We start from the raw sequence: 25133 nt of genomic DNA on the forward strand, positions 1-25133 counted from the left end.
ATGGGCCGTTTCAAGCCCCACAGTTCTTGCCGCTTTAGCGTCTTTCTAGGTGGTCCACCACTGGTGATCCTCCGCAGCTCGCAAAAGCCAATATAACCTTTTGGGCTGCCTGGAAAAAACACACTGAGTAATAAGGGATAGAATGCTTTGTGGTCAGTGTTTCCAGTGCTGTTGTACGGCCAGGAGAAATAACTCATAGGAATCTGGAACAGAGATGGTCTGGAAGGAACAAGGATCTTCGAGGCCTGTGAACACAGCCCTCCTAAAGTTCGCCTGTCTGGTCCCCATGGTCTCTGCAGACTGAGCCACAGCCACGTAAGGAAGCGGAGCCGCAGACACAACTCAAGTGCCAGTGTGGTCTAAAGTGGCAACAGGGTGTATTCCTGGGAATGAAACATTGTTCTGATCGCCCTGACAATAAGGACTGGTGGAAAGCTGGGGGTCTTGGGAAGCACCAGGGAAGCGGGAGATGTAGTTTATGGGCATTTGCACCTGTGGTGTTTGTGTCTCCACTGGAGCTTTCCTGACGGCCTTGCTCATCTACAGCAAAGTATTCAAAGGCCCATAGTGTCTCTGTGTGGTGTGCACTCCGTATTATGTGCTCTTGGCTGGTCTGTGCCTGCCAGATACTGAACAAAGATACCAGAGTGAGTCAGGCGGCAAGGCGAACAGCAGTGTGGTGGAAAGGGCATGGCCTGGAGATGCAGGGGTTCAGTAGAGGCCTCTGAGGTTTGCTTTCATTTCCACAGGCCTGAGTCACATAGTTTCCCTTGTGGATTTTCACAGTAACTAGTGAGCCTTAGAAAATGAATTGCCTGCCTAGCATGGGCAGGGCTCTGGGTTCAACCCCCTGCACTGGAAAAGCAGAAACAAACCAGAAAATGAGTGTGTGTGTGTGTGTGTGTGTGTGTGTGTGTGTGTGTGTGGAATGCCAAAGGTCATCTTGTCTCTTCTGCAGGGGGTTAAGTCCTTTTAACCTCTCTCTTATACTCTACAAGTCCTTTTTTCAGAACAATTCAAATTCCATATTTTCAAGAGCTTCCTTTATGCCTACCTTCCTCTTGAGAGAGCAACAAAGGGGCCTACTCCAGCCATGGTCACTTAGACAAGAGCAGGCCCTGGCCCAGGGGAGCCCATGATCGAGGTGGAGCACGTATAGTGAGCGAACTGGCCTAGCCTGGAAATGCCTGTGCCAATGAGGAGGAAGGAACCTACCTGCAACTCCAGCCTCTCCTTGGCTCCGAAGTAGGAACTGGGAACCATGGACAGGGACACTGGAGGTGATGAGGAGCTGCTGAGCCAGCAAATCAGTAGGCACAGAGCAGAGAATACAGAATCCACCTCCTGGAGCTGTGGGCACACGCAAGCTTTTCAGGCACCTGAGCTCCATTCTTGTCTTTAATAATTCTAACCATATTAATACTACAAATAACAATAACTAACATTATGGAGCTCTCATTGTATGTCAAGTGGTGTTCCAGGCACTTTCAGAAGTATTATCAACTCATTGAAAAATCACAACAATTCAAGAAGATGCATATAATGATGATGATAAGATTGAAGCACAGAAAAGTTAAATAACTTGACCAAGGCCATACCGTTTATAAGTGACAGAAATAATCTGAACTTGAATGGTCCAGCTTCAGAGTCCTGTCTTCTAGCCAGTATGTACCTCCCTCTGGGTTTCCTGTTTCCTATACTACTCATCCTTATATAAACCCCCTCTACTAAGGACGCCTGACAGAGGACGTGTTTATTATTCTCCAACTGTCTCACAATTAGCATTTTTCTAGTTCCACTCATTATGAATGTTACTGACTTATGTATCTATTAACTCAAGAACTACTTAATGCTTTTGTGTGTCAACAACTGCTGGGAGCTTTGGAAAGGAACTCATCCTTCAAACAACAAAGGAGATCCACCTTGTTCTAGTCCCTGGGAACCTTCTATTAAGCAGGAAAAGACTCAGTCTGTATACACCATGCTAGAAATGGGACGTACAGGGTTTAAACTGTGAGGTCACATGTGACCTGGTATGTACTGCATCCTATCTTTGTACATATTGTGTTCTGGTCACACAACCATACATTATATCCCGAGCTCACTGTTACAACAATTTCTAAAAAGAACTTATAAAAACACACCATGACAAGAGGAGCTATGGTGAAGACGGTGTCCTTTGAGGTCTTCCTAAGATTCAGGACCAGAGCGAGGCCAAGGGGATAGCAACATGTCCTATTTGTGGTGGCTGGCACCAGCTCTGATAGAGTATGGCTTGCTGGCAGTGAGTGTAGTAGTGTTCCTATGTGTGCTGCAGAGCAGAGGTACTCTGGCCAGGCAACACCTGATGGGAGACGCCATGGCCACTTCATGGCTCATCACAGACAATTTGTTCACTCATGGATCCCCATTGCCTCAAACACGTATTTCTTTATGTTTATAGCTCTGCAACATGGTGCTCGCAGGCATCAGTGTCATATCCTCTCATCTTTCCACCCTCACAGCACCCAGCACACTGTTTTGCATTTGACAGTGATTTCATACAGTTTAAATAATTCTTTTACCAAATTATTCCAGTAGCACAAGTCTACTCTGGAAAATGGGGAACATAAATATATTTAAAGAAGATTAAGTTACTCATAATGCTACTGTGCAGAAATATATGGTGTTAACTGTTGAGAATATTTCATTTTAGTCCTTACATATCTTTAAAATATTTTAAAATTAGGATTATAATGTATATAGTTTTGAATCTAGCTTTTGTTATTCTTTCATGACACTGAACGCTCTTTGAAAACATGATGACTGTGGGATATTCTTTTATTTAACATTCTTCTACTGACAGTCATTTAGTTCTTTCTAGGCTCTTATAATTATGCTGATGTCAGTATCCTTATGTATAAATTCTTGTGGGCATCTAAGATTATGCTGTAGAATAAATTACAGAAACAGTTACAGTGAATCAAAGAGTTTGAACAATTATCACTTGATACATAGTGTAAATGGCCTGCTGGGTAGGTGTTACGGTTTATATCCAGATTTCCTCCCAAAGCTCCAAGTGCTCATAGGCAGGGTTTTTGGGAGGTAAGTGGATCATGGAGGTGTGATACTTAGCAGTGGACTAGTCCACTGATGAGTTTAGAGGTAAGTGTGATTTGGGAGATGAAGCCTGGTTAGAGAAGGAAGGTGACTGGGTCATAGCTTGGAAGGGTCTATCTCACCCTCCTCCCTTGAATTCTCTATCTGCTTCCTGCCTACCATACTGTGAGGTGCTCTCTTCTGCTGTGCCCCTGTACCATGCCACCTTCCCTTGGGCCAGCCAACTATGGACTGAAATCCCTACAAACTGGGCCAAATAAACCTTTCCTACTATAAGTTCTGGGTTTGGGGTATTGTGTCTCAGTGATGAGAAATTAAGACAGATTTTGGTGCCAGAAGTGGGGTTGTTGTTGTGACTATCTGACCATGTGGTTCAGAGGCCTTTAGAACTGGTTCATACTAGGAGTTTTGAAAGGTTTGGAGATGCTGGCTAGAGAAGCAGTCCTAGCATGCTGTGAGCCAAGCTTGATGGGAGATTCTGGTCAGAACTCAGATGACCAGAATGCTGATAGAAAAAGGAGATGGAAAAGACCAGACTCAGGAGGTTTCTGTTAGGAATGAGGATTCCATTGGCAGTTGGATTCTCGGCCATGTGTGTCATGCTCTGGTAGAAAAATCTGTCTACATTTTGCTCCTGTCCTGAGACTTTTAGAGAGATTAAAGTTAGGAGCGATGGATTAACCCAGCACAGGAAATGTCAAAGCAGCCAAACATTTGACCTGTGGCTTGGGTACTGTTGGGGGCTTTTAGTCAGCTCTACACTGAACATTAAGTCAAACAGCCAGCTGAGTGATTTAAAAAGTTTTGAGTTTGGCCAGAAAGGAAGTTCTGGTAAAGTTGAGTCCCACAAAGATGGAGCAGCGGATTTTGCCTCTAAAAAGATTAACATTAAAAAAGAAGCCAAGTACTTTATTATTGGACAATAGGAAAGATCCATACTACTGCACAATAGGAAGGTATGTAAAGAATCAGGAAGGCCCCACCCTTTGCAGGCTCAAAATCAGCGAAAGTGAAAGATTTTGCTTTGAAAAGAGAGGCCCAGGGCACTCTGCTTCATAATGGCATCTACCTAGGGAATCTGTTCCTCAGGATTCAGTTTATAGTGCTCAGTCATCCAGGCACTCAGAGACCCCTACAGCCATGATAGTAGGAAGCCTGGCTACTGCTCCGGCCAACAGAGACCTTAGTGTCATCCACATAATGCTGGTTTTAGGTACATGCAAAATGCAAGAGTTGTATGGTCGGGAGGGTTTCCACCAAGATTTCAGAAGTTCTGGGAGGCCAGGCAATGTGCTCAAGAGAGGGCAGTGTGTGAAGCTGTGAGACTGAAGCTGAAAGTGTAGTGGAGACCTCAGGATGTTGGACAAGCCAAAAATGTGGAAAGTCTGAGGAAAGCCTCAAGGAGTGAGCAAAACCAGCCCAAGGGAGAAGCCATGAGGGGTACAACCACTAGCAGTGCCATGGAGGTAGGGGCCCCAAGCCCTTTGGAATTCACATATCATCACAATTTGGCCAGGGTGCTGGATATAGAACTATATGATTTAATGTTCGCCCTGCTGGATTTTGGTATTGCTTTGGTCCCATTTCTGTCTCTACTCATATTTTACCTTTTGGAATTGGAATGTTTACTCTGAGCCTTTGTATGTTGGCATGTGTAGCCTGTGGAGCATAACACTGGGTTCCACAAACCTATCTCTTACTTTTCTACTGAAATTTCTACTTCAGCATTACAGTGGCCAGCTGTACATCTCAGTACCTCTGCCTGAAGGATACAGGAAACAATCTTTGTATTTACCCACTTGGTACAATGAAAGGCAAAGTGTGTGCACCTGTACAAAAGTGTCAAACCAGGATTTATATCCACATTATGCTCCACCTAACAGGTTTTGTGTGTTTACCTGAGCATCACAGAGGGTATAATACAGTCATAACGCTCTAGGATTTATTTTTTACAAAGTTTTCTTTTGATTTTTCTGGTAGAAGTAGCCCAATTCAGTACAATGGCAAGTGAAAAACCAGATTTACAAGTTTTGGAGGTCAAAGGTGAATCATCAGATTACTTATGCATGGGTGATGTAGATGATCCATTATGGTAAAATACATGTTTTCATAACAGAAGAGTGCTGTGGGTAGATGATGATGATGACTTTGATGTTGGCCATTTGAGCCAAAGTTCCTGTAACAGTGAAATGGAGCAAGAATCAACTAATACAGACACAGGAAATGCAGACCTCCTTGATTCAGATGATGAAGAAAACAGCAATATAAGTACATATCTGACTAGTCAAAATGTTGCAGAATGGTCATGTAACCAAAGGAAATGATCCAATGTTATTTGAATTAGGTCTGAAAATATAGACCTAGGGTCTTGTCAAGGGTGAAACATATTGGACAGAATATCAGCACTGTCATTCAATGTTGGAAATTGTAACAGATGAAATGCTACAAGATGCTGTGAAATACACAAAGGCTAAAATACAAGTAAAACATTCTATATGCACCAATAGCCATATTAAAAAATGTATTTATTATGACACCTCACTAGCTGAACTGAAATCATTCATAGGTCTGCTGTACTTAGCAGGGATTTCTCATGATAATCACAGGAATGCAAAAGTCTTATAGAAAAGTAATGGGTTAAAATATGGCATAAAAAATATGCCCTTGTAGATGCAAAGACTTTCCATGCTTTCAATTTAGAAACTTATCCTGGAACGCAGCCATGAGGTCCTTATTTGCATAGTAATAAACTAAATGACTAATAGACTTGTTGCTCCCATCTCCCAGACCAATCAAAATGTGACATTGGACAATTGGTTTACCAGTTTCCAATTAGGTTACATTTGCTAACTGAGCACAAGTTGACCAGCCCAGGAACTGTACACAAGAAGAAAGCAGAAATTCCAAATGAAATTTTGCAATTTCAAAAGAGAACTGTATAGTATGATCTTTGGATTTCAGAAAGATTTACACTGGCCTTGTATATGACAAAAAACAAACAAACTGGTACTGCTGATGTCAATATTGCACCACGATGGAAATATTGATAGGGAAACCTTGACAAAACAGAAGCCAGAGATGGAAACTTTCCACAACAAAACCAAAGGTGGAGTAGATGTTGTTGATGAGTTATGCAGCAACTATGATGTAATTTGAAACACAAAGCATTGGCCAATAGTTGTTTTACTAGATCCTAAACATGTGTAGCATAAGTAGTTGGATAGTTTACAAAGAAAATAAGAAGTGCAAAATACCACAGAGAAACTTTCTTAGCGGATTGGGACTGGAACTCATAAGAGACCATGTATAGCAGAGGAGAAACAAAATGTTTCTGCCTAGGGAACTGTGCAAAAAAAACTGTGGAGCACACTGGTGAGCTGACAGGTGAACAAGCAGGTGTAGCATCCCAAATACCTCCTATGAAAACAGGAAAACAAAAAAGATATTAACTGTGCCCTATAAAAAAAGGACCAGAAAACAAAATATATGTGCTATCAGTGTGATACTTGTGTATGGAACATGCAATTTTCACTTGTGAAGATGGCCTTGGGTGTGACAGTTAAAGCAAAGATTATATCTGTAGCAAACTTTTGTTTGTATTTATATTGTACTTCACATAGATTTTTATTTCTGATGTTATTTCTTAGGTTTTGTAAGCAAGTAAACAGCTAATGTAAAATGCTGATGTCTATTCTAAGCACTCATTACACATTTGGTATTTTATTTTATTGATATCTTATTTTCCTGCTGAGTGCATGTTGTACAACATAGTAGAAAGCTCCTAATGAAACAGGAAGAGAGGACAGGTGACAAGAATGGTCTGCCACACAGGAAAAGAAAGCTAAGCACATGTGCTGTCAGTGTGGATGGAACATGCAGTTGTCATGTGTGAAGACTGCCTTGGGCATGACAAGTGAAGCAAAGATTATTTTTGTTGTAGAGTTCTATTGGTACTTTCATTGTAGTTCACATAGGTTTTTATTTTTGGTGTTACCTTTTAGGTTTTGTAAACAAGTACACAGCTGATGTGAAAATGTTGATGTTTATTCTAAGTGCACAATACATATTAATAATTTAACACTTTATTGATATTTTATATTACTGTTAACTACACACTGTAAAATATAAGAACCTCCTGGCAAAACACCAATACCAGCAAGCACTGTCCTACAAAAAGGCCAGGAAAGCAAAACACATGTGCTGTCAGTGTAAGCGCTATGTATGCATGGAACATGCCATTGTCATGGGTGAAGACTGGTGTGATAATTGAAGTAGAGATTTTTTTTTTGTAGAGTTCCATTGCTATTTTCATTGTAGTTCATATAGGAATTTATTTCTGTTCTTTTTTAGACTTTGTACACCAAAAAACAGTCAATGTTGAAATTTTGATGCTTTTTCATAAACAATAAATATTAAAAATTTAGTATTTTTTGTGATTTTTTTCCCTAAGTACTCATTGTTTAATATAATAAAACTCATAAAATTAAAATTGATAATTTATTAACAGAAATATTCTAAAGAATAAATGTGGGTGTGACACACCATGTTTATGCCCCTTTATGATAAAATTAGTGTTATGCTCTGTGGGTTAAGTTTCTTTTGATTTTTACAGATACTCACAGCTAAGAGTTTGCTTTAAATCTCAGAGGAGATTCTGGATTTGGACTTTTCAGCAATGCTGAAACTATTAGGGCTTTGGCCATTCTTAGAGATGAACTAACTGGATTTTACATAAAGGGACTGGTATTGTAGTCAGCTAAGTTAGTTAGAAATATAGGCAGTCAGACAGGTCTGGGCCCTAGAAGAAGTCAATGCAGAAGGTAAGAACACATAATAACTGTGGCTGGAGGCACATTCCTTGAAGGCCAGGTTTCCAGGCAAAGAAAATTGGCTACAGCTACACTACTTTTCCTAGGAATTGAAAACAGTGACTGATATTCTAAATAGGCATCAATCACTTTGGGTGGGGAATCAAAATCTCCCTAGCCCATTCCTTCCAGGAGTCCTTGTTTGTTCCATGTACACTTGCTATGTGACTTTCTCCCCCATTTGATGCCTGTTTAATCAATATTACCTAAGTGATTATACTTGTAATCTTATTGGTTACACCTCATGAGTTTTGTCCCACTTCATACCCACCTGGTGACTTCCCATTGTATCAATAATTCCTAAGCAATCATACTTGTAATCTTACCAGTTGACTATAGTTTTGTCCCACCTTACACTTCCCTCACCTTGTGGTTTTGCTCTATAAAATTCCCTTGAGAAGTGGGGCTTTGGGGCAACCCACTTTCCAGGCCTCTTCTGTCTCTCTTAGACAGAAGCTATCTTTCTCTCAATAAATTCTATCATTAATGTCCATTGTTCCTAGTATGTATTCTTCAGTTTTAGAGAACACAAACTCAGTGTGTTGGACATCTAGCAGCTTGGGAGTTACAATATTTCCCTTAGGTTATTTGGAAGTCCATATATCATCGGTGTATCATATGCCCTGTATCATTTGGAGATCCCACTGAGATAACTGGACAGAGGTAAGTTTCCTTTTGTTTCATAAATTCTGGATTGTGACTCACTTAGGTAATCAAAATTGTCTTGAACTTTTATGCCTTATGATTTAAATTTTTGTCAATTGCATATTCCTTGAGGTTTTATGCCTTGTTTCTCTTTTATTAAAATGATAGCAAATTTAAGTTGAGAACATGGGAATATATGTTCTATCAAAGAAAATGACATTTTGCATTTTATTCCTGTTTTGTATATATTCTATTTGGACTTAGTTGCTGAATTTATTGGTGCTCTTGACTTGATCTGTTTGACTTTGACTACTGTGGTTTGTTATCTCAGACAACAGCACTAGGGAAAAAGTAGTGCCTTTGATATAAAATACTGTAAAATGAGCTTTTTAAATGAAGTCTAGTCTATACTTAAGAAATATACATGCCTATTAATAAATCATGGGATATCTTCTGCCAATTAATAAGGCAATAGGCCTGCAGTCATTCTCAAGACTTGGGGGACAGGTTTCACTGAGATATTCTGGCCCAATTCCTCTCTACGCTCAAGAGAAAATGTTGAGCCTGTCCTGCTTCAGTTTCCTTTCTGGCCTGATCTTCCATTGGTGAAGTGGCAATCTTAGTTCTAGAGATTCCCCATTCTCGCCTTTCCAGGCTGAGAATGATGACTCATGCGCAAGTTGTCTCAATAACTCACCATAAGCATAAGAAAAGATTTCCTTTTGCTGATCTCCTTTCCGATCTTTTTCTACCATTTTATATTTTCCTTTTTAGAGGGATGTAAGATTGGAGAAAAAATGGGCCAGGGATTTAGCTCAGTGGTTCTACCTCCTGCCTCACAAGCACAAGGTCCAGAGTTCAATCCCTGGTACCAAAGGGGAAAAAAAAAAGATTAGAGAAAAAAGAACCCTATAGTGTCCCATCCTTTCCCTCCTATCTAACTAAGAATCTTTGAGTTGAACCCATAGAAAATGAGCATTTGCTAATGCTGAAGACAGGAAAGTCATCTTAGATGAGGAACATATACTCCATCCAGGAAAACACACATGAAAGTGATATTCCCATTTAGTGTTCTGGGCAACAGTCTTCCTTGGGAGACAACCTGAGACCCTGTGGAAAGAACCAACTTCTGGGTGAGACTAGAAGGAGCTATTTCCTAAGCATGACATTAAAGGGACCAAAACACATTTAGTTCAAGAGAGAGTCCTCAACCTCCTGGCTGTATCTCTCTCCCCTCCTAAGTCTGTTTCTCATCATTTATATGTATAGAGGAGGAAAATACTTTTGCTAATAAATTGTGAACTGAATGTTGACCAGATAGGAATCTAGATTCCTTTCTGGAGACAGATCTCTCATTGCATGGGCCAATAAAAGCTGAGAGGACAACTGAGGGGTCATGGTCAAGGCTACTCTCTGGCAGACACCCAAAAGTTCCTCAGTGGAAGCTGGGTCACAACAGCCTAACTGGGCAACCAGCAGAAAAAAAAATCTCCATTTATCTATCATCCCTACTTGTACTCCTCAGGTTTTTCTCTCTGCTAGTAAGTTAGAAATTGCCCCCTATGCTTTTCTCCAACTCACTGAGAATTAACTTTAGAGCCACCTTGTAGCTAATCTGCCCTTCCCTCCAAGAGGTTAAGATGAGGCAGCTTGCAATATCTGCTTGCCCTTCTCGGAAGAAAAACAGCTACCAGAGAAGTGATCCCCATTTGTACCTTATATATGCAAACTAAGAGTAAAAATGGTTTTAGTCAGTCTTTCTCATCTTTCATGTGCATACAGAAAACTGGTATGTGTGCCTTTACTAATACATGAATTGTGGTTGCTAGGCAATGAGTATGTACTTATTAGGGTTGTCTGAAAACTTCAGAGCTTCAGAGACAGTAATTTTAGACCTTGAATAAAGAGTAACCTTGTCTTGGCACTAAGGAAGGTTGCCTAGGTTACTAGGTAGATAACAGGAATATCTTAGAGGCTTCTCTACTCTAGGGCCCAGGGCAAGATTTCTCCAAGCCATTCAGTTGACTCATTCTTCTCTAGTGATGATCTCTTTTGCAAGCTGAAAAGTGCTGTAATTTGCCTATTGATCTAGTTTCCTCATTCTCTTTCAAAGAATTAGAAAACAATGGTTTAGATCTCTTGATCATTGGTTTTGCTAGCAATGCTTCGTTCTTTAAAATATGACTGTTGAGGCCGGGGATTTAGCTCAGTGGTTCCACCGCCTGCCCTGCAAGCGCAAGGACCTGAGTTCGATCCCTCGTGCCAAAAAAATAAATAAATAAAATAAAATATGACTGTTATAACTAAAATCAATTGTAACTCCTGCTAGAGTAAAATACAAGTTCCCAGAGAAGACAGGGTTGCACACCAGTAAACGAGTGGATAGTCCAGCCCAAACTATCTTCTGATCATTCCCAGACATCTGCTCTGGAACTCAGTCACCTCAGGGACACCTTGAGGATATGGAAATCAAGTAGAAGTTAAAAGGGACACCAATTTTTTTCTCTTGTTTCAGCTGGGGGACTCAATGTCAAAGACTTTTACTCCTTTGGAATTTATTCTTAAGCACTGGAAGATGTTTGACCTTTGCACGTTGAAAAAGAACTGTTTAGTATTTTTCTACACCCGCACATGGCCTGACTACCCCCTAAAGCCAAAATGGAATGCAGAGGGAAGTACTGATTATGATACTATTTTACAACTGGAATTGTACTGTAAGAAAGAGGAAAAATGGTCAGAATTACCTTATGTTCAGACTTTCTTTACATTAAGAAATAATTCTTGTGGTAAAAATATAAATATAAGCCATACAGGACTACCCACATTCATATGTTCTTTCCTCTCAGTGACCTAAGACAGATCAAATAAGATTTAAGAAAGTTTTCAGACAACCCTAATAAGTACATTGAGGTCTTTAAAAGACCCAGATCTATGAATTGGACTAGAAAGATGTAATGCTACTCTTAAATCAAACATTGACTTCTTTTTTTTTTTTCTAATGAGAGACAAGCAGCATTATAAGCTGCTATTACATTTGGAAACAAATATTTTCATAAGTTTAGAAGGTCAGAAGACAATACCCAGGGGAACAGCCAATTTCTACCAGAGCACAAGCAGTCCCTATACAAGAGCCCGACTGGCCTGCCAACCAGATGGAATACTGGAATAGAGACATTCTCAGACATGTATTTTTAAAACTTTTAAAAGGATGAGAACTAAGCCCTTCAATTGCTTTAAACTGTCAACTATTCATCAGGAGAAAAATGAGAACCCCTCTGCCTTCTTAATGCATTTACAAAAGGCATTGGTGGAATATACACACCTGGCTCCTGATTCGACAGATAGACAGGTTATTCTTTTTTTTTTTTTGGTACCAGGGTTCAAATTCAGGACCTTGCGCTTGTGAGGCAGGTGGTGGAACCAATGAGCTAAATCCCCCTCCCCAGGCCAGGTTATTCTTTTTTTTTTGGTACCGGGGGATCGAACTCGGGACTTTGCACTTGCCAGGCAGGCACCAGAACCACTGAGCTAAATCACTGGCCCTGGGACAGGTTATTCTTAAAAACAAGTTTATTACCCATTCAGCCCCAGATACTAGGAAAAAGTTTCAAAAGATGGATTTTTCTCCAGAGAGCTCACTTGATACTTCAGTGAACACTGCCTCTTCAATATTTTATAAGAGAAACTTGGAGGACGCCAAGGGGAGAAAACAGAGACCAAAAGGAAGCAGCTGCTTTAAATGTGGCCTTAAAAGGAAAAAACAGCCTATTGCTGGACACTGATGAATATTTCTTGGTCCTTCTTTTCAACCCTTTCATCTGTCATACCTCAGTGAGAGAGTCACTGCAGAGGAAGTAACTCACTCTTTTTCACAACCCTTAGGCTGTAACTGGGATGATTTTCTTTTTACACATTCCTTTTTAATTATGCCTGAAAGTCCAGTTCCTCTCCTGAGGGAGATATTTTATCTTGTTTAAATACTGTAATATATATGCACCCAGGTCAGGTATGCTGCCTTCCCCTCATAGAGACAGAAATAAATTCTGAAGTATGGGCAACTAAAGGTAGGACAGGTAGAGCAATAAAAGCTACTCCTGTACAAATACATCTCAAAGATCCTACTATTTTTCCTCACCAGAGACAATACCCTCTAAGACCTGAAGTTAAGAGGATTATTGCCTATAATCAATAATTTAAGAGCACAGGTTTACTTAAAGTTTGTAACAGCCTGTACAACACTCTAATTTTAGGAGTTCAAAAACCCAATGGGAAACAGAGGTTGATACAAGACCTTATATTGATAAATGAGGCAGTAGTGCCAGTCCACCCAGTGGTACCTAATTGGTACACTCATCTCTCAAATCCCAGAAGATGCCAGTTGGTTCTCAGTGTTAAATTTAAAAGATGCCTTTTTTTGGATTCCTTTACATACAGATTCTCAGTTTCTTTTTCCCTTTAAAAATCTTCACAACCAGGCCTCTCAACTGGTGTGGACTGTGCTTCCTCAAGGGTTCAGAGTCAGTCCTCATCTTTTGGGACAAGTGCTTTCCCATGACTTGGCATTTTCGAAATGTTCCCAGGTCATAGTCTTATGATATGTAGATAAGGCAGGAGGATCACAAGTTTGAGTCAACTTAGCAATGTAGTGAGATCCCATCTCAAAATAATTTTTAAAAAGGAAGGACGGGCAAGTAGCTCAGTGTAAAGGCCTTGAGTTCAATCTCCAACAGCAAAAGAAAAAAAATTATATAACCTAAAAATCTAAAATATATCAAAATTAATATAAAAATTTCTAATGAGTTATTCTTCTTTCTGTACTAAGTCTTCAAAACCCAGTGGGTCTTTTGTACTTACAGCCCAACTCCTCTCAGTGTAGCCTGAACTCATTTTAAGTGGCCACTACACTAGATTGTTCAGGATTAGATTGTGGCCTACACCAGGGTGATTTTGACAGCAATAAGAAAAATTTTTAGAGCTTAGAATTTATGGAATTAAATTAAATGGAACTGAATCTTAATGACTAGAGCACAATGAGGAAGTCTATTGGGCCCCTCAAGTCACTTCCATCCTTTGGCATGTTCTGGGAAGGAGGGCAAAGGGGAGGTGCTGTTACATGTTACTGGAAGTTTGGGAGGCCTGAAGCATGGAAATCTTTTCCTTTACCCCTGGCCCTCAAGGCTATCAAACACAATCAAACATCAAACAGCAATCCGATTAAACCTAGGTCTCAATGTACATATATGTCTGGTCTCCTGATAAATTTCCCAAGGTAGTGGTTGCCAAACTTCAAACACTGGCAACTGACTTCGTAATACTATGATACCTGCAGGATACCAAAATAATATACAGTCAGGCAAGGCATAGTGAGTCCACAACAGACCACATAAATGGCAGTAGTCGCATAAGATTTTACTGCTGTGCACCATTGCAGTTTGTGAAAGTACACTCTATAATATTCACATGATGACAAAATTGCTTAATGATGCATTTCTCAGAACATATCTCTGCTGAAAAGTGACATATGACTGTAATTTAATTAATATTTTTATTTAGGCAATTGAAAAAAACCTGAATACATACTTGAGTGTCATCCTATGACACTATTTTCCCAAAGTCATACAGTGTTATTAATTTTTTGTGTGTATAATTAATAATTATTCAGATAATGAATATTTATCCATATGTCTCCTGAAATCATCTCACAGACCACCAATGCTAGGACTGCTGAACTTCCTCGTCCCTTAAGGGACAGAAAGTAGCTCTGGCCGATGCCCCTCAGGCCAGGAGAGCTCATGGAGTACACCATCCCACTGCTCTCCTACAAGCCGATGCTCTTTGACACCTGATGCTTGTCTCTGAAGCTGGCATTAATTCTGGCATATTAGCGCCTTTGCCCACCAGTTCTTAGACACTTTGGGCATCAGCCCTATCTATACGGAAATAATCATTTTCATTTTCATTTTCCAGAGGTTCCAGAGCTAAGTTTGGGAATTGAGCTTTCAACTATAACCCCACAAGACAGAGACAACTACTCCTATCATAATCCCCTCTGAATATTTCTTCTTGTTACCAGATTGATTTTGATAATGAATTATCTGTAAAGCCTGAAGACCTTAAGAAATGAGAGTTGGTAAATTTCTATGGGCATCAAAACGGTTTAAGTCAAATTTGATATACATTAATATATGTGTCCTTGTGCATTAAATAACAAGATCCAGTTGTCAGCATAATAATTACTGTAATTTCAGAACTGTGATGAGCACAAAAATATTTGGAGATATCTGCAACTGCAACATATATTAATTTAGTGTTGTATAATAAATTACCCTAGAACTGAGTAGTTGAAACAACAAGCATTAACTATATCACAGTGTCTGTGAGGCAAGGTGCTGTCATAAGGCTGCAACAGCAGTGTGAGCTGGGGCCCTTTTAAGGTATGACGGAGGGAGAATCTGCTTCCCCAAGTACCCTGAGCCTGCTAGGAGGATGCAGGTCCCCACTGGCTGCTGCCCCAGAATTTCCCTCAGCTCTGTAACACATGGGTCTCGCTCTAGGCAGAACCTAACATGGAAATGGCTTCGCTCGGGGTGAGCAAGATAGAGAGAAAGTCAAAATGGAAGCTGCAGTCTTTATAGCAGGTCTCAGAAGTGATGCCTCATCCTCTCTGTTGCCCTTCTTTCACCAAAACAGAACCATGAAACCCAGTCCATGATCAGGGGGCAAGCGTGAATCTCAGGAGGCAGGGATCACGGGCACCATCTTCTAGGCTGCCTACCACATCTTGACATAAACCACCTATGATTTCTGTTGGTGATGATGTCACAAGTACTGCTAATGCTACTGCAGCATGGTGGCCACATTCCTAGTCAAGGGGCATGCAAAATTTCAGTTAGGGATTAGTGAAAATTAAGTAGTACTATTTTTCCCACACAGCTCACAGACTTCAGGTTAAAAGAAAGCTTCTGTGTTAAAATATGTAGTGTATCTTTCACGATTTAAAAATCAGCCTCGTGCTTTCAGGATGGGCACAAGGATTCCTCACACAGCCCTGGAATCTCCCAGCTGTGGGCATTTACTGTGTATGTGAAAGATTTTTTAAAAAAATAAACCATGTGGTACTACTGATCCACTCAGAAATAAATCAACTTTGAGAACTTCCCTCACAGCTGCAAAAGGCAAGTTTTTGGCCCCAATAAATCAGGATTAATGGAGCTCGGCTTATAATGAAGCTTTCACCTCCTCTGGGCAGGTGGCCACAACTGAGCTATGAGAGCAAACAAGCCATGGTTTGAAGCAATAACCACTTTTGTAATGACAAGTAGGACTGGAATAGAAAGCAAGTACAGGGAAGATGTTTTCCTGTGAAATGCAAATCTTCTACAACTTGGGGTCTTCTGAAAACATGAATCAAAATTTTGCTTCTAGGGGCCCTGTGTCAACTCTGCTTGTCACTTTTCTGGTTATAATGCTGCAGCCACCTTCCTTCTAGGTAGTGAAGAATAAAGTGGGATGGGTCAACAACCCTGTATCACAGAATCAGTGAATGAGGAGCCTACAATCATAGGTTTCAATGTTGCCCCCCATGCATCTCAATCAAAATTTCCCATCACTCACTCACAGAAATGTTTTCTGCATTTCATTTTACCAGGGTGCAACAGGGGCAGTCTTCAAGATATTTAACAACCACAAAGCAGGGCACTAAGTAATCGGGACCATGTGTGATGTTAGAGCAGGGTCCTGGGGCAGCTGCACTGTGCCTGGCACTAACCCTTCAGCTGTGAGTTGAGGGGGAAGTCTTAGGGATCCCGAGCTGTGCTCAGGGGACGAAGGGTGCTGACAGTTCACAAGCTGGTTTTGAAACATTTCAATAGTTAACAACCAGTACATGTGCGTCAGGGGCAACAAGACTGAATGTCAACCTCGGAGGGCTCCTGGTGTGGGAGCCGACCTGGCTGCCCCACGGGACCCTCAGTGACCAGCACAGTCAGGACAGAGCCCTGTCCTCCCTAAGCTCAAAGCTGAGGCCTCCAGGTCTTGAACCACTTCCAAGGCTCACAGAACCCCTCTCTTCAGTCTCCCTGGGATGCTGGCTGGCAGTCTCCCTACCAAGCGCCTTCTGAAAGCAGCCTGGGCCAGCTGCTGCTGGCTGGCACCAAGGGGCTTCTGCAGAAGCATCCTCTCTATCTGATTTCAGTCCTAGAAACCGAGCAATGAGTAAGATACTATGCAGTCTCATTCCATGCTTTTTTATGGGACTTTCAAGATACTAAATCAGTAAGACCATTATGAAAAATTAATTTTTACTCCTACATCCAGAAATGTCTAACTCCACTTGACATCTTTACACTGGATATCTCACAGACAGCTCAAACTTAATTATCCCAAATCAAACTCCTTATATACCTCCTTTCCATTCCAAAGAATTCTGCTGACAGCCTTCCCCATCTCAGTCCGGCGATACTCCCACTCTTCCTGTGCTTAGGCCAAAACCCTCGGACTCTTCCTTGACTCCCCTCTTCTACATATTATTGCTCAATCCGATAGTTAATTTTGTTGGTTCTACCTTCAAAATATCTAAATTCTACCTGTGCCTCACCACCTGTATTGCTGCCATCCTGGGCCACGGCCCCATGGTTTCCCATGGGAGTGCAGCAGTAGCCTCCTAAATGGTTCCTCTTCCTCACTCCTGCACTCCTACTGATACAGCAGCCAGACAGAGCATTAGAATGCAAAATCAATCATTGACTCTCTTGTGCTCTAAGTGAAACCCAGGTCCTACACCAGCCTACCAGGACCTCTAGGGTCTTGTCTTCAACGTTTTCCTCCTCATTTAGGTTGTCCAAGTCATACTGGCTCCTTGTTATTCCCCAAGTACACTAGATATGTTCCTGCCTCATCGTCCAGTGCCTTCTCCCAGTCTCTGCACAGCAAGTTCTCTCCCCATTCCGAGTCTTCACCATCTCCATGACAGTCGCCCTAACCACCCCACTGAAATCCATATGCCCACCCAGTGCTCTTCTTTATCCTGCTGTTCTCCTTCATAGCAGTCTTCACCTTCTAACCTTCTAAGACAATACATCAAGTAGTATGTCTTGGGTCTACAGGTTATTTCTCACATTCCCCAGGTAATACAGAAGAGCCAATTTCTGAATTGAGGAGAGAGAGACAGGGAGATTGGGGGGTGAGGGCCGGAGCAGAGGGAAAGGAGAAGAAGAGGGAAAGAAAGAGAGAGACCTATTAAAAACATCCAATGGCTGGGCCGGGGATTTAGCTCAGTGGTTCCAGCACCTGCTGCTCAAGCGCAAGGTCCCGAGTTCCATCCCCGGTACCAAAAAAACAAAAACAAAGACAAAAACATCCAATCACAGGACCCAAACACTATGTCTCATTTTCTTCTTTTAATGATGCTTGTTGCATTCTGCAGAGGAACAAAAAAGAAGACTGACACTGAGGCAGGAAAGAATCTTAATCTGTGATATTATGATACATATATTTTGGATTTTGTTCATGGTTCCTGGCTCATAACCCTTCCCCAAAGTAGGCTATAAAACCAGAATTTCTCAAAAAAAAAAAAAAAAACAACCCAGAATTTCTCTTCACTCAGGCAGGTCATGAAAATTCTCATCTGCCCTGGCTTTTGTCTTGGAGCAAGCCTTAAATACATGCTCTGACTTATTCCATCTGACAGAAGGTCATGAGGTCACTCCCACACTGTGCCTTAGAGGGAGGAATGCTACACAGAGAGGCCAAGAAGATTTCCCCACATAGTTGTTAGCATTAGATGTGCAATGAGGTAGGGCTCCACAAAAGGACAGGGTTGGAGAGCTTCTTGATAGCTGAACGATAAGTACCAGAGTTTCTGGGGGCAATACCAGTCCCTTCTCCCATACCTCATCCTGTGCATCTCTTCATTTGTAGCCTTTGTAATACCATTTTTGTTTGTTCGTTTGAAACAGGGTCTCACATTGGTCAAGTGGGCTACCCACGATTTTTATATCTTCTTTTCCTTTTATTTTTGGTTTATTTGAGACAGGGTCTTGTATGTAGTTCAGGCTAGACTTGAACTCACTATGTAGCTCAGGCTGCCTTCCAACTCATGGCTAAGGTCCTCCTGTCTCTGCCTCCTAGGTCCTGGGATTATAGACATGTACCATCACACTGGCTTTGTAATACCTTTTATAATAAACCAATAAGCGTGCTTCCTGAGTTCCCTGAGCTGCTCTAGCACATTAGTTGAACCTAAGGAGGAGCTTGTAGGAAGGGCAATTTAAAGCCAGTTGGTCAGATGCACAGAAAGAACCACCTGGGGCTGCTGGGGTGGAAAGCAATCTTGGGGACTGAGCCCTCCACCTGCAGGGTGTGCCTCTATCTCCAGGAGGCAGTGTCAGAGCTGAATCAGATTGAGGGACACTCGCTGGTGTCCACTGCAGAATTAACTGCCTGGTTGCTGGTGGAGAAATACACACCCTGATGTTCATGTGTACTTCACAACAGATCTTTATCCATACTTCTCACATCCACAAGACCTAGGGTCTCTTTTTCTGGCTTACCCTGGGCCTACTGGTAATTCTTCCTCTCTGGGCCTGTCCTTCTTTGCTCCTTAAGGACCAGGGCATTGCACACAAACCTTTTCCAAGTGAGAAGGATTCAGTTTCTGCCTATAAAATTACAACTACTTCACTGGGGCTCCCAAGAATTAAGCTGAGGTTACCCTTCCAAATCACCAGTCTCAGTCTACTCCCATTAGGCATGGGTCTGGCTTCTGTGGATCCTGGAAGGACATCTATATCCAGATTCTAAGTCCTGGGGACCCATAAGCATTGCTCGTGTTGTGTCACCAGTGGTGCAGTCAGGGGTTTACTTTATGGCCACTACTACCACCAATTAGCTGTTTGACTACAGAAAAATCACCTGATCTTTCTGGACTCTAGTTTCCAAACTGGAAACTGAGGAGATGGGGCCAGCGATTTAGCCCAATGGCTCCCCACCTGCCTTCTAAGTGCAAGGTCCTGAATTTGATCCCCAGTACCGCAAATAAATAATTAAAAATAAAACTGAGGAGATGGAACTCTCCTAAGGTCCTTTCCATTTAAAAAACAAACAAACAAAAAAACCACAAAATAATTCTATTTTTTTAACCTACTACTTTAAGTTTTAAATAATGACAATGGCATCTGAAAGCCTCTTCCCTAAACTTTTCCCAAGGCCGGATGTTCCTGGCACTGAAACCGAGGGGGGAAAATACTTTTTAAATAACCTGACATTTTTGTCTTTTAGAGCAAATTATCTTTGGCCTTTTTCAATTCTTTTTCCTTTACTGCTACTTCCTTAAGAATTCTTTTTTTTTTTTTTTTTGGTACTGGGGATCAAACTCAGGACCTTGCACTTTCGAGGCTGGCTGTGGCACCACTGAGCTAAATCCCCAGCCTACTTCCTTAAGAATTCTTAAAAGAAGCCTTTAAAAAGTAAACCATCTTTCCTGATTCATCAGGGTCTATCTTATAACATTATGCTTTACAAATTATTTTTCTTTTATGAAACCTCTCAAATACATTTATTTGGGTAACTATGCTCATCACCATTGACCTGTCTGTTTTGCAGGGAAGGTTATTAAATCATCTGGGGAAGAAGCATGCTGTCCAATTACCTCCAGCCTGAATTTTCAGAAGGCAAAGGACAAGCAATGGCAGACGTGAGAAGTGGGAAAGAAAGAAGAAAAGCAGTGGAAAGAAGAGAAGAAGTGAAGACATTCATCTGTTTGCTTTGAAAGAGGTTCTGAGAGAAGCCTTAGTGGCAGTTCATCCCATTTAAATGATCTATAGAACTGCGACTTTCCTATGAGTGACACTGACAAGAGAAGCATTGTTGGGACATCAATTCTCTTGACACTCCCTCTGTGCAGCCTTCTGGACAGTAGGCTGGAGAGGTAATGGAAGACCCTCTCTTGGGCCAACCCCTGGGCCTTAGGAGTCAGGATCTTTACAGTCTTTAAAGAAGACCAAATCTTTCCATTGCTGGCCTGGAAATCAAAGAAGATGCTCTGAATCACCACCATTCACAAATCAGTGATTTAGTGAAAGCACAGTTCAGTAGCAAACACTCCAAATAAACCCATATGTATAATATGTGCTTAATCTTCTAGTCTGAGGTTGGCAGCATATTCCAAATAATTTAGGCTCCAAGATACTATCTAATGACTTTTAGCTGAGGAAATACCCCCAAATTTCCCCCTTTATTACATATGTGTTTTTATGTGTGTGTGCACAATTATGAGTCCTACTATATAACAACTCTCTTGTTTTCAGCCATGATAGTATTATAAATGAATTAACTTAAAATATAATATTTAAATCTAAGCATGAGCACAAGTAGAAAAAAGTCTCATTCATACCAAAAAATATCAAACCGGACACTAAGTATCCAGCTGGTTAGCCTCAAAGCAGTAACTTCTCACTAGCATTGAGAAATTACAGTGTTAGAGGCATATGAACACCTCCTGGTAGAAGTGGTATCGAATGTCATATAATCGAAGAATAGGTGCCTCTTACATCTAGTTTGTCATACCATGTCAGGGTTCCACTTCAAGGACTATCTTTTCCCAGTTTATTCTTTTCCAGGAAATACATTCTATGTCCTTTCATAAACAAATGCATCTGTTCCTGTCATTACTGATGGGGGGTTGGTTTTAAACAGTACCAACCTTCCAATAATGAAGAAATGGGGAAACTGAAATGACAGAGTGGAAAATCAATCAGGCATACAATAGTGTCACAAAGTCTACATTAGCATTCAGAATACTTTACAAAAGACAGCACCTCCAGCAAAAGAATCACCACCCAGCAACGCGTCAGGCTGCCCATCACATATTCCCAACATTTGCTTCTAGAAAATCTGTAATCTAAATACCTACCGGGTATATCTGGCCACCCCACCAGAACAACCCCACTGGGGATTGCTCACCTTCCTGGAACAACAGCCCAAGTCCTGTTTGGATCCTTACTACCAAGAAGCACAACATGAACATTTTGTTGGAGGCACACATGAAGGAAAATGATAATGATCTTGTACTCTGAGATATTTTTGAGTCTTGGTGTTTGGAAGCAGGGTCGTATAAGAGGATGGGATGAACCCTGAAAGCTAAACTCAGAAGCATCACATGATCCAACAACAAATATCAGTTCTGGGTATAGATTTGCAAACTCATATTCATAGCCACATTATGCACAACACCCAAAAGGTGGAAATAGCCACATCGGTGTATTTACGGATATAGAAAATGCAATATACACATACAGTGGGATACTTGGTCTTAAAAAGAAAGAAAACTGTGAGATGCTATACAACATGGATGAACCTTAAAGATATTATGCTAATTAAAATAAGAAGTCACAGGAAGACAAATATTGTATGATTCCACTTATATGAGATAACTAGAGGAGTCAAACTCAGAAACAGAAAATAGAATGGCGGTAGCCAGAGGTTGGTGGGAAAGGAAAAATGAAGTCGTTTAATAGGTAAAGTTTTGGATTTGCAAGATGGAAAAATTCTGGAGACTGGCTGCACAACATTGTGAATATACTTAACACGACTGAATGCTACACTAATTTTATGTTATGGATATTTTACCACAATTACAAACAAAACCAAAACCAAATGTATTGTTCCGAGTAATTCCCTATGTGATGGTGATACCAATAACGTCTTACTCAAGCCCAGTATGTGGGGTTCAATCCCCAGTATACCAAAAAATTAAATAAAATTTGTACTCCAGGTACTCTCCACCAGCCAGGATGATCTACTACCTTCTGCCTGCCTTGTCCTCTCTTTTTCAGGACACTTCCAGGTCTGGAGAGCAGAGGTGCTGCAGAATGATGACCCTCCAATAAATCTTTCCCTGTATCTCAAACACAAAGGAACACGGCAGAAGCAGACAGTTGGAAAGGGGGCCCAGAAATGGTTAAGGAGAGAAGAAATGGAAATAGCTTTTGGAAGGATGCAGTCACAAAAAAAGACAGAAGGTCCATCTGGAAAGTATTTAATCAAAGTAAAAAGCCCCTTTCTACTATGAGCAACAGATTAACATAATACAAAACTCCCTGAACAGCAAAGCACTATGACCAATTTAAAAAGCAAAACAAAACTGAAAGAAGCGCTCCTTCGAGGGATGTCCAGCCACTGCCAAGCTGTAAGACTCTTCCTGGTGCTCAAGGGCAGTGCATGCCCGAGGTGCTGAGGAGCTTAGGGGCCATGCTACTGCAGTTTCCCTCTGGGTGTCTCCTCCAGGAATTTGTGCAAAGGGCTCCAATCTGTCCCCATCCCACACTCCATCAAACCATGCACTGAGAGCTAGTGAAGAAAAGGTTTCTGAAACCATGAGGGCTGAGATCCCTCACTTAGAACCCTCCCTCATTGCCAGCTTCCTCTCCATTTTCTTGCACAAGATGGTAGTAAAAAATGAAAAATGTGTGGCAATCTGAGGCCATAACTAACAATGATTTTTCTTTCTCATCACTCTCCTGGTTAGTTTATATTAATGAGACATAAACAAAGCATGAGTCCACTAAGCCTTCACCCCTTTGTTGTTTTTCAATACAGACAAATTTTAAGCCTGGACTGTAGAGATGAAACAGGAAGCTCTGAATCCTAATGTACTCTCCTTACCTCCCTGCCTCCACTAAGGCATTATCATAGCCTTCAGGGAAGCAATCTAGGCTGTTTTCTAAAATATCCAGAAAGACCCCAGCAACCACTCTGGTGCTAGCAACAGTTCAAGAATAAAGAAACTTCCTTCTCCTAACTCATATTCATATTTGAGACATTTTCCTGTTTTATTATAGGTCTGAAAGCAGCAATTCACTGTGTCAGAACCTTTTACTGACTTGCCTTTTTTTTTTTTTTTTTTAAATGAAACTGTCCCTCAGCCACAGGCTGAATAGTCTTGGGCACTTTAGATGTTTCTAAGCTCTTCTTTTCCCACCCATTAGCCATCTTTCTGGGTTTTGGATAGACTCTTCATATCTTCCTCTCTATCAAAAACACAAGGCCAAGGACAGAAAGCCCTAGTAACAGCTAAGCCAGGCTTCTCCCAACCCTGCTCAGCTTCAGCGACACTTCGTTGGCTTCTTAAACAGGAGCAGGCAAAGGACTTCCTCTTCTCACATTCAGAACCCCTACCCCTTCTTGTCTACTCTCATTTTGTGTGAGAGAAAGAAGAGGAGAAAAGGCAAGAAAACAGAAAAAAAGAGAGAATTTATAGACATTAAAAATTATTTAACACGAAGTACGAGCCAAAAGATGTGTCTGATGAGATGAAAAGTACATAAAAACAAAGAACTTTCTTTGTGGCACGTTTTCACACACAGCACTTCTGTGCTCTGTAGTGCCCTTTGAACACCCCACATATGACTGCAAACACAAGCTGATCTGTCCGCTTCACATTTACACTGATAAAAAATGAGAAGAGGCTTAGCTGCATTCCACAAAATAAAGTTATTTAATGAGCAGCTGAAGTTGTTTTTCTTTTTTTAAGGCACAGAAGTTCCAAATGGGGAAGCAGGAGATTCTGAGAATTTCATTTTCACCATAATAGCTCAATGTTTGTTCCTCTAACAATGTGCAGTTACCAGATATGCACTGGCACTTACAATCAAAGCCAGAGCAATTCCTTCTCATTAGAGAAGTAGTTAAAGGACAGTCCAAGGAGTGAAAATCAATTAAATATTTTAGAGCAGCTATGAGAGGGTTTTTCGAGAAAAAAAAAAGAAGCACTAACCTGTATTGTTCCAATCTGCTGAAACCGACCAAGAGCTGAGTCTCCTGCTGTCTTCTGGCTAGCTTCCTGAAACAATGCATATGACATCGTACTTCCTCACCGCACCTTCTTCCACTTGCCTCTCTAAACGCTCCGAGCATGTGATAATATCGGCTGGCTGCTTTTTCACACGGGGTAACCCTGTGTTTACAGAAATGGCTGCCTCCCCACAAAGGTACTCCAGCTTTTTTAGGTGTTCCTAGGACACAGGTATAGAGATGAGCCCATGGGGAGTACTTTCCAGACTTCTGGCACTTCTGATTCCATTTGGAGGGAGAGGGGGGAAGGGAGAGTCTTGAACCCTAAAGTCTCCCTCCTAGGGTTGGGGGTCTGCAGCAGAGAGGCAGCAGGCCACTACAGTGGGGCTTCGGGCGTGGGCACTCTCCTATACCAGCTCAGCCCTGGGTGAGCCCGCCCTGGGAACTGCTAAGGAAGGGCCCTCGATGGTGCTGTTCCCAGAATGTCTCCACGCTCCTCTCTGGAGGGCACTACCACCAATGGAGCACACCCAGGTCTTGGCTCACACACGTTTCTGATTTCTGCAGCCACAGCCACTCACCCTGGATTTCCTAGGTCAGTGTTAAGTTCACATGCAGTGTATTTAGTCATGCTGTCAGACAGTGTACCCTAATTCTTGGTTTAGAAAACAAAACCACAGTATTATCAGTCTCCCTGGGCTAAATAACTCTGCTGTCAGCCTGGCAGGACAG

General features: G+C 41.4%; 1 protein-coding gene and 1 long non-coding RNA gene across 7 annotated transcripts in view; one reads left to right on the forward strand and one right to left on the reverse strand.

Moving 5' to 3' along the window:
* Positions 1–24391, forward strand: part of LOC101715499 (uncharacterized) — a 139045-nt gene extending 114654 nt beyond the window's left edge. Inside the window, exon 6 of the long non-coding RNA XR_015447139.1 lies at positions 20214–24391. This is a non-coding gene — a long non-coding RNA (uncharacterized LOC101715499). The remainder of the gene's footprint in view (positions 1–20213) is intronic.
* Positions 1–25133, reverse strand: part of Wipf1 (WAS/WASL interacting protein family member 1) — a 118728-nt gene that overhangs the window by 54766 nt on the left and 38829 nt on the right. Inside the window, exon 1 of one of the 6 annotated variants that reach the window (XM_087200569.1) lies at positions 24385–24473. The exons of 4 other annotated variants lie outside the window; for them this stretch is intronic. The gene's annotated coding sequence lies outside the window, so the exon portion shown is untranslated. Of the gene's footprint in view, positions 1–24384; positions 24474–25133 lie in introns of those variants that run through there. One more of the 6 variants, XM_004857702.4, reaches the window with a different exon arrangement.

This window comes from Heterocephalus glaber, unplaced genomic scaffold (genome assembly GCF_053883595.1).
Source record: "Heterocephalus glaber isolate CG9 unplaced genomic scaffold, H.glaber_assembly_v1.0 deba00000347, whole genome shotgun sequence".
NCBI lineage: Eukaryota > Metazoa > Chordata > Mammalia > Rodentia > Bathyergidae > Heterocephalus > Heterocephalus glaber.